The sequence below is a fragment of the Suncus etruscus genome, chromosome 11 (assembly GCF_024139225.1).
Source record: "Suncus etruscus isolate mSunEtr1 chromosome 11, mSunEtr1.pri.cur, whole genome shotgun sequence".
NCBI classification, from domain to species: domain Eukaryota; kingdom Metazoa; phylum Chordata; class Mammalia; order Eulipotyphla; family Soricidae; genus Suncus; species Suncus etruscus.
Genome location: NC_064858.1, coordinates 18,282,853 through 18,294,354, shown reverse-complemented (window position 1 = coordinate 18,294,354; position 11,502 = coordinate 18,282,853). Strand labels below are relative to the sequence as shown.

At 43.7% G+C, this 11,502-nt stretch overlaps 1 pseudogene; it reads right to left on the bottom strand.

Annotated features, from left to right (window-relative positions):
* Positions 1-397: 397 nt before the first annotated feature.
* Positions 398-11,240, bottom strand: LOC126022000 (coronin-2A-like; annotated as a pseudogene).
* Positions 11,241-11,502: the final 262 nt, after the last annotated feature.

The window sequence follows — 11,502 nt, the reverse complement described above, 5'->3', positions numbered from 1 at the left end:
TGAGGAAACAGCAGGGTTGTGTGTGTGTGTCGCATTCTCGTCACTGACTCCCAGGAGAGAGCCCACATTTCGTGAGATGGAGGTGGGGGTCCTGAGGGAGGCAGAGTTGGGGGCAGCTAGGGACAAAGTCACTAATTTGAGGGGGCACAGGCCCAGCTGAGGAGGGGTTTAAGAATCCAGTGAGGGGGTTGGGGGTCTAGTGAAGAGACATAAGCCCTTGGGTATTAAGGAGAGAGACCCCTGATGAGGAAGGTCTCTGATGAGGATGCTGGTAAACTACCCTTCAGCCTGGAACCCTGAGAATGAATATGTGAGGGGTGATGGGGACCCATGGGGCTCAGAACAGTGGCCCTGTGAAACTGCAGTGCATGAGAGGTCAGGTCCTCAGGGATGGGGGTCACATCAGGGACTGGGCAGGGCACACAGCCTGCAGTGTCCAGGGAAGGTAGGACAGGGGCCGGCTGCTGTGGGCACAGGTTGACTGGTAGTGCTGGAAAGAATGCGGCCAAGAGCCATGTGGAACGGAAGAGGCAGGGAAGGAGTGTTAGGGGGGCCTCACATGTGCCCCTGTGGCCAAGAAGACACTGCTCAGTCTCACTTCCCAGGATTCATGGTGGGGTGGGGGTCTGGATTAGGGGTAAATCCCATCATCAATATTCCCTATGAATTCAGGTGTAAAATAAATGTCACACATTGTGAGATCACTCCCAACCTGGGGTTTCCACCCCCAAGCAGACAGGTCTGGTGATGGTAGGGTAGCTGTGAAGAATGAATAAACCAGGCCAGTCAGGAAAGAATCATGGAGTCAGTTTGCTTCTTACTTCATGGTATTTCTCTGTGAACCAAAGCCAAACTGCTCTTTCTTTATTCTAGTACAAGATCAACCAGGCAGGGACAGGAGAACAAGATCCAAATAAACTTTCACATATCAAAGGACTAGGTGAAAAGGAAAGAGGAAATTGAGGAATACCTTTGTTTTGGGTTACTAGCTGGATGTCATCTTACACTCAGGAGACAAGCTAGACCCACTTAGAGGCAGCATGGGGCCGAAGGAGATTGAGGTGGAACTGGGAGGCTCTGTGCCTGGAGGCCACCTAGAAGGTGAAGCAGTCTGCGTTCTAGTCCACTTGGGCCACCTAGAACCTAATTCTAGCACCCACACTCTGACAAGCACCTGGATTTCCCTCAAATCTGGCCTCATGTAACTAGCAGGGTCCAAAAGCACAGTAAAAAAAAAGTACTTCCCTTGCATGTGGCTGATGGGGTTGGATCCCTGGCGCCACAGAGGCCCCCAACCCTCCTTTAGTGACCCAAGCATAGAAGTAGCCCCGAACACCACTGGGTGTGCCCCCATAACTCAAGATTATATTTTATAAATGTACCTGCCATATGGGCACTGATGATCAAACAAGGGTTGGTCATCTGCAAGGTAAGTGCCTTAGGCCCTGTGCATACAGCACTGGGTATGGCTTCAAAATCCCCCAACATGGAAAGATAATATAAAAATTATTATTAACATTGGTGCCATTGCACACTATCTCTGCTCCCACTTGGATGTAGTTTAAGTATCAGAAATTGTAGTGGCAGCATCAATGTGTTAAAAAAAACATTCTGGGAAAAATGAAAAAAAAGTGTGATTTCACTCTTGAAATAATTTTAGAGAAGTCACTCAAAGAACTTGGGAGTTCATTTTCTGAACTAATTTCAGGAAAGAACCGAAAACTTCATGGAAGAGCACATTTTTTTTTCAGGAAACTCCCTTACTTGTCCTCTCCAGAATGCATTCCTGAGCTGCCAGGGGTTAGTTTTAGCCAGGAGTGACTCCCAGATGCCCCAGATGGAAACAAGAACTTCAGACAGTGCAAAATAAAGACCCTTTCCCCTGACATTGGAGCTGTGCTTCTTCAATGTGAGCTGGTGTCTGCTGGGTGAAGAAGCAGTTCTAGAATCCTTTAAGTGAGCTCTGAATAGGGAGGGATTGGAGGACAGCTCTGGATTCTGCACATCCATCTGTCTGTTCATCCATTTTAGTTAGCTTCCCTCCTGAGGGGGAAGAGCAGAAGCTTCCTGATCTTGTACTTGCACCTCTCCTTGCTTTGGTTTGGAAACCACTTGTTCAGCTCTTGAGAAAGGAAGTAAATTAAAAAAAAGTCTTGGTTGATGCTACCCTGAAAGCCAGAACTTGGAACTGAAGTTCAGGGAGAAGAGGCATCAGTTTGTTCATCTATCCAATCTATCCATCTGCCCCCAAGTGTCCATTAAATGTCATACCTAAAACTTTGGGCATTTTCCACTGCTCCTGACTTTCTGCATTATTATTTGTGTTGGACTTGATTTCAATCTGATTTTCAAGCGTAATATGTACATTTATCTGAGCAGAGAAATCTGTGCACATTACATTTATTTGAGTAAACACTCCTGCACATGTGGTGTATATCTGAATGAGGTGAAATGCCATACATAGTGCATACCTGAGCAGGATAATTATACACATGGAACATAGCTGAATGGAGAATCCCACATAGATGGTGCATATCTGAATGGGTGAATACCACACATGTGACATATATCAGAATTGGGGAGTCTTTCCACATGGCATATGTCTCCGTGAGAATTCTGCATGGCACATATCTGAGGGGGAGGATCTCACACATGTGGTGAATATATTTTTTTATCTTTATTTAAATACCATGATTACAAATATTATTGTAGTTGTATGATTTCAGTCATGTAAAGAACACCCCCCTTCACCAGTGCAACATTCCCACCACCAATGTCCCAAATCTCTCTCCTCCCCATCCAACCCCTGCCTGTACTCGAGACAGGCTTTCTACTTCCCTCAATCATTCACTTTGTTATGATAGTTCTCAATGTAGTTATTTCTCTAACTGCACTCATTACTCTTTGTGGTGAGCTTCATGTTGTGAGCTGCACCTTTCAGCCCTCATCTCTTTTGTCTCTGAGAATTATTGCAAAAATGTCTTTCATTTTTCTTAAAACCCATAGATGAGTGAGGCTATTCTGCACCTATCTCTCTCCTTCTGACTTATTTCACTCAGAATAATAGATTCCATTTACATCATGTATAGGAAAATTTCATGACTTCATCTCTTTTGATGGCTGCATAATATTCCATTGTGTATATGTATCAGTTTCTTTAGCCATTCATCTGTTGAAGGGCATCTTGGTTGTTTCCAGAGTCTGGCTATTGTAAATAGTGCTGCAATGAATATAGGTGTGAGGAAGGAATTTTTGTATTGTATTTTTGTGTTCCTTGGTTATATCCCTAGGAGTGGTACAGCTGTATCGTATGGGAGCTCAATTTCCAGTTTTTGAAGGAATCTCAAATATCGCTTTCCATAAAGATTGGACTAGATGACATTCCCACCAGCAGTGAAAAAGAGTTCCTTTCTCTCCACATCCCCACCAGCACTGTTTGTTTTCCTTCTTTGTGATGTGTGCCAATCTCAGTGGCATGAGATGGTACCTCATAGTTGTTTTGATTTGCATCTCCCTGATGATTAGTGATGTGGAGCAGCTTTTCATGTGCCTTTTGGCCATTTGCATTTCTTCTTTTACAAAGTGTCTGTTCATTTCTTCTCCCCATTTTTGATGGGGTTAGAATTTTTCTCTTGTAAAGTTCTATCAGTACCTGTATCAGTATCAGTAATATTTTGGATCTTAGTCCTTTATCTGATGGGTATTGGGTGAGTAATTTCTCCCATTCAGTGGGTGGTTTTTGTATTCTGGGCACTATCTTTGAGGTGCAGAAGCTTCTCAGCTTAATGTATTCCCATCTGTTTATCTCTGCTTCCACTTGTTTGGAGAGTGCTGTTTCCTCCTTAAAGATGCCTTTAGTCTCTGTAGTGTTAATTAATTAACGATGGGGCTGGATGGCGATGGATGGAGGCCTTTGTGCTTAGGCCCCAGCCACGTGGCTTCATCCCCCATGCAGCCGGCGAGTTCCAGGCCCAGGTGAAACGCGAAATCACTCACTCACAGGCAGGCTTTAGGAAGAATCATCTTTATTTAGGCCCTAGCCACCACATGTGTGTGGCCTACTCATAACCTTTCAAGCATACAGCCATTCTAGGCTTGCCCTGCGTCTTATCCTCTTTCAGCCATCTCCCTTAGAGAGCCCAGCAGGGCCAAAAGGCAAAAGCCCCTTAATTCCTTGGCTTCCGGGTTTATCTACCTATTCCAAGACCCCTCCCAGGAATGGGCCGGGCTTTGCAGGTAAGGTCACACCTATTATCCGGTTCCCAAGACCCCTCCCAGAAATGGGTGGGTCTCAGATAAGTACCCTACAGTCTCAATGTCATGGAGCATTTCACCTACATGTTGTTCTATATACCTTATAGTTTCAGATCTGATATCAAGGTCTTTACTCCATTTGGATTTTACCTTCATACATGGTGTTAGCTGGGGGTCTGAGTTCGCTTTTTTACAAGTGGCTAACCAGTTGTGCCAACACCACTTGATGAAGTGGCTTTCCTTGCTCCATTTAAGATTTCTTGCTCCTTTATCAAAAACTAGGTGGTTGTATGTCTGGGGAACATTTTCTGAGTAATCAAGCCTATTCCACTGATCTGAGGGTCTGTCTTTATTCCAATACCATTCTGTTTTGATAACTATTGCTTTGTGAAATAGCTTAAAATTGGGGAAAGAAACGTCTCCCATATTCCTTTTCCCAAGGAGTACCTTAGCTATTCGAGGGTGTTTATTGTTCCAAAGGAATTTCAGCAGTGTTTGATCCACTTCTTTGAAGTATGTCATGGATATCTTTAGAGGAATCATGTTAAATCTGTACAATGATTTGGGGAGTATTGCCATTTTAATGATGTTGATCCTGCCAATCCATGAGCAGGGTATGTGTTTCCATTTCCACGTGTCCTCTCTTATTTCTTGGAGCAGTGTTTTATAGCTTTTTTTTGTATAGGTTCTTCACATCTTTAGTCAGGTTGACTCCAAGATATTTGAGTTTGTGTGGCACTAATGTGAATGGGTTTGTTTTCTTATTGTCCATCTCTTCCCTATCATTATTGATGTATAAAAAGGCCATTGATTTTTGTGTGTTAATTTTGTAGCCTGTCACGTGAGTTTCTTAGTGGAGAACCACTCACATGTGGCACAAAGTTTAGAATGTGAGAGTTTCTGGGGTAGCTGTTTTTTATGGTATTGTTTATTCGTGACTCTCCAGTTTGGGTCTGTTGCAAGGCTGCAGGGAACAGAGATATAACTCATTCTGCTGAGTCAGTCCTTTCTCCTTGCAAATAGTTCAGAGGTTACTACTTACTGTAAATATCCTAGCGAGTATGATCATAGCCTTTCCCCAGAGAAGGGGCCATGTGTTCAGGTGACATGGGGATTGAGTTTAAGGACAACCAAGTATGCCCCCAAGTGTCCTGACCTCTGCCTCCGTGTCAATCTCTGTGCTTGGACATTTCCCCCACTGTGGGAGGAAATCAAGTAATGTCAGAAGCCATGAGTATTCTCAGAGACAGATTCCAGTCAGCAGTTCTGGCCCTAGGCCACAAGCCCACAATGTCTTCAAAAAGATAGCAATTGTGTGTGTATGTGTGTGTGTGTGTGTGTGTGTGAGCTCCTTGCCTCTGACATGCATGTGTGAGCTCCCACCCTCTGACATGTGAGTGTGATACATGATGACTGATGCACGGTGACTCACAGCGCCTAGGCTTCCTCCCCACTCCAGTCTCTGGGAAAGAAAATATTCCCTTCTCCTAGGGTATGATTCACTTGTAACTATTTTGTCTTAACCAAGGATGTGAAACTATTGCAGGGTTGGGAGAACCAGCTTTGCTCATATGTGGGGAGCTGTGCACCACCGAGCCCACCTCATATACATTTTTTTCTTCAAAAACTTTGATTCTCATTTCTCAACATAATTTTCAACAAACCTGGGGAAAACCCAGTTGTTTAACTATTTTGTTTGCCTTCCACTTACACATCTAGTAGACTGATCAGTCCACCATCACTCTTCCATCACCCTTCTGTGATCCTTTTCTCTGTACTTTTTCTTACATGACTGAAACCCAAACACAATCATGTATGTAATCAAGGTGTTTAAATAAAAAAAAAGAATCTATATACTTTATGATACAGAGGTGCCTCCCACCCTGAACATGTGTCATGTGGAGCCAATTTAGACTCCATGTGATTGGGACAGTGACTGTGCAATCCCAAGCCCCAGATCCCAGACATAGAAGAGACACAGTTTCCTGCAACAGCACCAGGAACCAAACTCCCCCTAAAAAATTCCTAGTACTACTTTGGCACCAATTTGTGCTAGTTTTGATATGACATCATGACAACGAGGAAACGGCAACAAGTTGATCTAAGAGTAGGCTGCCCTATCTCATCACCTAACAGTAAGATAAAATAAGAAGACACATCATCCTTTGATCTGTGCATAAACCAAGAGCGCTAACTACAGAAGACTGACTTTGACAACCATGACTGAGCAGAACTTTTCCTGGGACCAATAGGAAAGAACCTAGCCTAGGCTTTGTACAAAAACCAAGATCTCTAATTCCAGAGGTCTGACTTGGACAACTGCGATTGAACAGAAGTTCTGGAACCATAATGAAAGATTTTAAGGGCCTGGAGAGATAGCACAGTGGCGTTTGCCTTGCAAGCAGCCGATCCAGGATCAAAGGTGGTTGGTTCGAATCCCGGTGTCCCATATGGTCCCCCGTGCCTGCCAGGAGCTATTTCTGAGCAGTCAGGAGTAACTCCTGAGCACCGCCGGGTGTGACCCAAAAAACCAAACCAAACCAAACCAAAACAAAACAAAAAAACCAACAACAGAGACTGTGTGAAAAATAAAAGTGTGTAGGCACTACAGACAATGTCTTGGATTGGACGATCTAGCTTGCCTGGAGCCTAGAGTTGGTCTTGTACCAGGAAACTTCAGGGGTCGGGTCTCTTTGTATTTAGGCCAAGGTTATTTCTTTCTATGTCCTTCATATTTTGGTGGGCCTATGCAAACAACAATTGCCACTCTAACACCATTTTTACTGTGCTCCTTTGACTCTAATCCTTAAAAAGAACCCACTTAAAATTTGAGGTTAACTTAAGCTAATATGCATGTATATGGAAATGTAAAAAAATACTATGCCTGTAATGTTTAAGGAGTTACATAAGTTTTATGGCTTTAGATTGCCTTGTGTGCTGTTAAGAAATATTATAATGTGTTACAATCTGGGGACTTGAGGGACAAAGTAATTATACATGGATTCTGTCTTATTTATCTTAATGTTCTTTGGCTGAAATTTCAAAGTTAAGATATCAGCAATGGGACTTCTGAGAATTATGTTATGGGTGATTGTCCTTCCACTGTAACTTTACCTTGTCCTCTTTCTTTGCATCCTTGTTCTCATAATTAAAAATAAAAAAAATAAAAAAAAAGATTTTATCCTAGTCTTTGTGCTAGGATCTGTGCAAAAACCAAGACTACTAATCACAGAAGATTGGTTACAACAACAGTGACGGAACAAAACTTCTAGAACCATAAAGACTCTATCCTAGACTTTGTCCTATAACCTGTGCAAACACCAAGATCTCTAACTACAGAGGCCTGATTTTATCATTCAGAACTGAGCTGAAAGTTTCCTGGCACAATAGACCTTGGGGTGTGTGAAATGAGCTTATACAAAGCCTGTGGTTGTTCCCTTGACAGTATGCTTCAAGGGTGGAGACACCCTGAATCTCTTAGGCCAAGGGAATTCCTTTTCCAATTTCCCCAATACTCAGTGCCTATAAAAAAAAAAGAAAAAAAGAAAAAAAAGAAGCACAAAACCTTGCTACACTAGAGCCCTCCTTACTTTTTTCTTTTTCTTTTTTCTCCTTTTTAGTTTTCTTCTTCCTCCTCCTCCTCTTTCTTCTTCTTCTTTTCTTCTTCTTCTTCTTCTTCTTCTTCTTCTTCTTTTCTTTCTTCTTCTCTTTTATTTTCTTCTCTTCTCTTCTTTTCCTTTTCTCATTCTCATGGATGTTATTTGGTTGTTTACTTTTCTGTTGTTGCTGTTGTGCTTTTTTGTGGTTGCTGGTTTTGTTTTTATTTTGTTATGTTTTTCTTCTTTCCCTTTCTTCTTTTAAACTGATATTCATAACCTCTAGATAGATCCTCCCATTTTTTCTATTTTTTCCCCAACAAAACCACATAACTTGAATCATCTTGTTCTGCCTCATAAATTGAGGGGGAAAATGGATGGTACCAGGATCATACAGTTGTATGAAAATTGAGTAATAATAAAAAATGATCAGACTTAAACACCAAGCCCAAAGTCAATGACAACAAAATTGATACCCAATTTAAAACAAGCTATATACAGAAGGGTCCAGTTATACTAGAAGTTTAGGGGGAAAATGAGGGAGATATAGAATGAATGTGGGGAACAGGGGTAAAGGGAAGAAAACACTGGTGGTGGGAATGACCCTGATTCATTGTCACTATGTACCTTAAATATTACTGTGAAATATTCATAATTCACTTTGGTCACAATAAAAATTACGTATTAAAAATAAAGGGTGGTGGTGGCAGAGTTTTTTTTTCCCTCATAGGCGCAGCAAATATTGGTGGTTGGTGAAATTAGAAAAGAAATACCCTTGGTCTAAAAAACAAAACAAAACAAAACAGGGTGTCTCTACCCATGAAGCTTTCAGTAATAAGACCAACTACAGGTTCTAGGCATACGAATTGTCTAACCCCAAGGTCTTTCTTCATGATCCTAGGAAAAGTTCTACTCAATTGAGGTTGAGTAGGTTTGAATCAGGACTCTATAGCTAGAGATCTTGAATTTTGCATGGATCCTATGTTGAAGCTGGGTGTCATGGAGTATCTTTTGATTTCATCTCACTGTTAGGTGTCAAGGCAGGGCAACTTGCCCTGAAAGCAAATTGTTGCTGTTTCCTGGTCATCAGGCTGTCATATGAGTGTACCCTGGAGCAAGTAGGTACCAGGGTGGCATTATGGCCTCCCCTGATGGGAGTTTGATTCCTAGTGCTGGTGCAGAAAACTACTGGTTCCAAGGATGGGCTGAACCTATTTTTTTTTTCATCCAAAAGGTAGATTTGATTCAAAAGCTGCTGTTTCAAGAAGGCAAAGAGAAAAATTTGGCACCATGTCTCATGGGAATCTTTCAGCAACTGAGGGTTTCACTCTGACAAAAAAAAAAAAAAGGAAACAAAGGTACCAGTAGTTCTTCTGGGAAGCTTGGGGCTGGATCCTGATTCTCTCCCCACACCCAGAGCCCAGTAGTGTCCCTGAGGCAGGAGGGCAGAGATCTCTGATCAGAACCTCTCTGAGCTCGTCTGCAGATTTTGATCTCCAATTCCAACTGTTTGTCCTGCACCTCCTGCTGACTTAATAGCTCATGGAGCCTCTGGATCTCATCCTGTTGCTGGTAGAGCATTTGCCACATCTCATTCTCTGTCTTCGGTGGAGGGTAGTCAAATATATCAGTGCCATTAGTCATCCAGGCCTTCTTTTCCTCTTTTCTTCCTTGCTGCTCTGCTTCCCATTTGGGCCCAGAGTTGGGCTGCCAACCATCTTCCATGGCCAGCCTTTCTGTCTGGCTCAGGACCCAGGGAGAGGCTAGGGGCAGAGGATTAGGATTGGGCCTCTGTGAGGTCATAGCTTGAAGGTTGGGCTATGGCTGGTAGCTCAGAAGTTCAAAGCCTGGCCTTCTGGACACCAGGACTGGCCCTTTATTCATCCTGTTAAGCCACTCCTGGGTCGTCATGGGTGGCTGGGTCCCCACTGTTGGGGGTAGATGTCTTCTTGGTAGAACTCTGGGGTACAATTATGGACACGGGTTTGATGAGGCTTTTGGTTGTGATCAGCTTGTAGAATCTGAAGATCTCAGATAGATCTCAGATAGAGCAGCTTGTAGATCTGAAGATCTCACAGGAAGATACGTCCAAACCTCTCTTTGGCATAACACCGATCCTTTTCTGTGGGTTAGTGGAATGATATTCAGCCAGGTAGCTGAGATGAGATTTGTTGACATTCACCTCATAGTAGTGGATGTTCCCATCTCCCTTCCCCAGCCAGTGGTCCTCAAACTATGGCCTGCGGGCCACATATTGTATTTGTATCTGTTTTGTTTCTTTCTTTTTTTTTTTTTTTGGTTTTTGGGCCACACCCGGCAGTGTTCAGGGGTTACTCCTGGCTGTCTGCTCAGAAATAGCTCCTGGCAGGCACGGGGGACCATATGGGACACCAGGATTCCAACCAACCACCTTTGGTCCTGGATCGGCTGCTTGCAAGGCAAACGCCGCTGTGCTATCTCTCCGGGCCCTGTTTTGTTTCTTCATTGCAAAATAAGGTATATGCAGTGTGCATAAGAATTTGTTCATAAGTTTTGTTTTTACTATAGTCAAACCCTCCAATGGTCTGAGGGACAGTGAACTGGCCCCCTGTTTAAAAAGTTTGAGGACCCCTGATAGAGCATGGTGGTGTCTTCATCAAAGAAGGTAAACAGCCCACCCGAGGAGTCATTCAGGTCTTCCTCCACAATGGGCATGCTGAGGTGATACTGGTCCCACAAAGCCATCTGCCAGTTGTTCCATCTAGATGTGCTCATGGACAGGAGCTTCTTCAGTGTTCCTAGAAACAAGACTTTGTTAGATCAGTGCTTCTGTAGCTTGATTCCTGGAGGCAGGTCACAACACAGGGGTCATTCACCCAGATTTTTCAGTCCTTACAGGAGGTGGCCATCAGGCTGCCATCTGCGTTGAAGGACATAGATAGGATCATTACCTTGTAGTCGTAGCCAGCATTAAGGAGGATGTTGGTGGCAGTGGTGTGCCATTCCACCAAGCTCACCGTATGGGCATGGCCCAGCAGCTCCTTTTGGCAGGTGGTGATGTTTCTTGCTAGCATCTGCCTGGGGATGTCCCAGATCTTCAATCTTGGTATCCTTAGAACACGAGGCAATCTCAAAGTCATTGAAGGGGTTCCACTTGATATGTTCTTTTGGTGCCCACACACCTTGGGGTAGTGGGGGTCTAGCTTTCCAGTTTGTTGCAGGGGGATGCCAAGGAAAGCCCACCACTATCGCATTCAGTCATGACAGTGATGAAGTGGGGGTTCACAGTGCAGAGTGATTGTTGTGGACACTCTGGGTGATAGGCACAGAGTCATAGCAGTTCTCCTTGGAGGCTGCTTTGCCAAAGACATGGCGGAACTTGGAGCTGCAGTACTGGGGGTGCCATGACATTTTGGTGATGGCCGCTACAGCCACATCTAGCTCCTACTCCTTGTCTCTTGCCTGTCGTGGCCACCACTTCCTAGCAGGCGAGCTGAACCTATTTTTATCTCCCTAATCTTGTGTGGATTAGTTCCTGTGTTGGCATTGTATCCAGACCCTTGTTCCCCAATCTCCTCGGGACTGGGGCATGAGGCTTCCACTACAGAGGTTAAGTGATTAGTTGTTGTCTGACAGCCAGAATCTCTGGTGATGTTTAGTGTGTGGGATGTGT